This window comes from Vombatus ursinus, unplaced genomic scaffold, assembly GCF_900497805.2.
Source record: "Vombatus ursinus unplaced genomic scaffold, bare-nosed wombat genome assembly UNPS02010980.1, whole genome shotgun sequence".
Lineage (NCBI taxonomy): Eukaryota > Metazoa > Chordata > Mammalia > Diprotodontia > Vombatidae > Vombatus > Vombatus ursinus.
Genome location: NW_020950758.1, coordinates 2,497,818 through 2,501,111, shown reverse-complemented (window position 1 = coordinate 2,501,111; position 3,294 = coordinate 2,497,818).

Genomic DNA, 3,294 nt, shown 5'->3' with positions numbered 1-3,294 from the left:
CACACACACACACACACACACACACACACACACACACACACACACACCTCTAATCTCTCTCTTAAACTCTAGTCCTGCATCACCAACTACTGGTTGGACGACTGATGATTTGATCCCTCAATATATTCCAAATTGAACACATTATCCTATCCCCAAAGCCTACCTCCCTACTGAAATGCCCAGTTGTTGTCTGAAGCACCACCAACTGTCCATTCTATGAAGTTAAAGATATCATCCTTAAAACCTCCCCTTTCCTCACTTTGTCTGCAATAGTTATCACATCTTGCTTTTGTCCCTTCACATCTTGCATCTGTCTCCTCTCTAACTCACACAATGAACACACACCCTCATCACCTCTCGCCTGGAGTATTGGAATGGCCTTCATCTTGCCTCTGTGACTCAAGTACCTTCCCCACTTCAATCTATGCTTCACAAAGATGCCAAAGGGATCATTAGACGGTGAAAATCTGGCTGTGATAGAAGCATGGTTAGAAAGCAAAGCTATTCCACTAAATAAACTCCAGTGTCTTTATATTGCCTCTAGGACAATGTATGCACTCTCGGTGGTTTACAACCATCTGCATAATTTGGACTTAACCTATCTTTTCAGCCTCATCTTACATTTCTTTCCTTCCCACATGGTAGAGTCAAGAATGACTAACCTCTCAGTTTCTCATACATGTTACTCCATCTTCTGGCTCTGTGTCATTGTACTGGCCACCCCACATCCCATACCTGGAATGCACTCCCTCCTTCTCTCTGACTCATAGAATAACCTACTCTCCATATGATTCAACTTAAGTGTCACATCCTACATGATTTTTTTCATGACCCCCCTAAATTCTCCATGCTATCCCTCTCTAACTTCATATTTATTTTATGGTTACTATTTATGTAATCATCTTATGTATTTAATCAAATTTGATAATATTTAAAGTACTTTGTAAATATTGATGTGTATATAAATAATGAGTAACAGGAGAAGGAGGAAGAGGAAGATCACTATTCATGTTGCTGCCACAGTGGAAGGTAAACCCCTTGAGAGTAGGGACTATTTTGCTTTAGTCTCTGCATCCCAAGTGCTCAGGCCTATCACAGGGCTTGACCCAGTATATATAGTATTCCCAGCAATTAGCATGGTACTTTATATGTAGTAGACAAATAATTATCTGTTGATTTAAATTAAACTTCTAAGGAAGTCACGTACCAATTAACAGAAGACCTTAAGTATCAGAAACCTCTAACAACTCAAGTATCCTTCATCCTTCATTTCCCTGAAATGAAATACTTCTTTTGATTCCTTATTTAGAGCATGTATAGCAGAGAAGCATCCCTTTTACTTAAGCAGTCAACAATCATTGTTAAGAGCCTATTTTGTGCTAGGTGCTGGATATGCAGATATGAAAGTGAGTCCTTGCCCTCAAGGAACTTACATTTTACTGGACAGATATAATGCTATAGATTTGTAATGCTGTTATTTTTATGTGACTTGTATTCCCTCTTCCACTTAACGGTGAGATCCCTGCAGACAAGTGCATAACCTTATTCATTAAACAGAGTACAAGGCATTCATTTACCATACGGAAAACTTAGTGACTACATGCTGTAGTAGAATATGTTGTTATTGGTAAGTTTTCAATATCATGTTTAGTCTTTATACAACACTATGTTAAATCAACTAAAGTTATTGAAGAAACAGTGAACAGAATATTACCTTTAATGAAAGAAGGAATATACTTTTCAAAAATAAACAAAAGGAAAGGGTTACATATACAGGAACACTTTACATTCTTCTAACGGAAACATGGATTGTTACAGGTTGAAGGTATCTTTCAATACAATCTTTTTTTCTGCAACAGAGGAATAACTTGAAAAGGAAAGTAATTCATGAAAGTCCACGTAATAACCGTAAGAATTTGGATGACAACGCATGACTCCTAATGAATCCCCAGCCAGAAGGATGCACAAGAACTGACTATAAATAGAATATTAGTCTTTCATTTTACTTAAGAAGAATAAATACTATAGTGGAATGAATTGAATAGATGCAGGATGAAAAGGATTTAGACATGTTGCTTGGTCCTAGCATTGAGCTCAGATATGTCTTCTGGAGATTATATTCTCCAACCACTGACCCACCTTGTACCTGAATGAGAACTATATAGTCTTCTGGCTCATCTAAAAGCTAATCACTGGATAGAAATAAACTCTGTCTCCCTTTGAGATTAAAGGGGATAGAATGAGGACCTATTGAAATGACAGGGAGAATCCTTTGGATTTATAAAGAGGTAGTTTCAAAGCTATGCAAGTCAAAATATTAATCTATGGCAACCTTCTTGCCAAGGTGATGAAAGTATTTGAAAACCCTGAACTGATAAAGTTTCCAAATTATATAATTTCACCATTAATAGGTTCTGAGATTCAAAATGCCTACCACTAGAATTGAATTTAAAAGGAGAAATCTGCTCAAGAAAAGTATTTAGATTTATGGTCAATTTCTTTAAATATTGAAATGACAGGCTCCTAGTCAGAGAGTGTGTGTGCCTAGAAAGGGTTATTAAAATTGAATTTGCCTAGATTATTTTATATTCAACTAAAATGTCTTTAAATTAAAAAGGAATGAAGAACAAGAACACTAACTGAGTACACTCATGTATGTCAACTAAGCTAAATGCCAAAGGAATTAGCTAAAATGAAGGCAGAAGATGGGTAAATACATCAACAAATATGTAGGAGTCAAATGTCAATGAAGCAACCAAAAAGTGAAAAAAAAAAGTTTGAAATTAAATGTCTGTGTACATATGGGTAAAATTCTTGATTAGCTGGACATCTAATGCAGGGAAGATATAAGATCTTATACATATCCCTTATATTTGGTAGAATGAAATCCATGACAAAATGCATTTTTGCGAGTATATAATTTTTCCAAAGGAATAGTATATACTAGAGGAGAAAATATCATTTTATAATAAATCATAGTATAATATGAGAAAAAAGGTAGGAACCAGAGAAAGTAAGCATGAACTTTTCGGTAAAAAATCATTGGAGAAAAGAAAAACAGACATGGCACTCTCAGTAGAGTAAAATGTCAGAGAAAAAAGAGAAAAAGGGGAAGAGGTGAAGGAAGAGCAGAAAACAGAAGAGAAAGAAGGTGAGGAGAAAGAAGAGAAGGACAAAGAGTTTGTGGAGGAGGAGAAGGTGGAGAAGAAGAAGAAGAAGAAGAAGAAAAGAAGAAGAAGAAGAAGAAAAGAAGAAGAAGAAGAAAAGAAGAAGAAGAAGAAGAAAAGAAGAAGA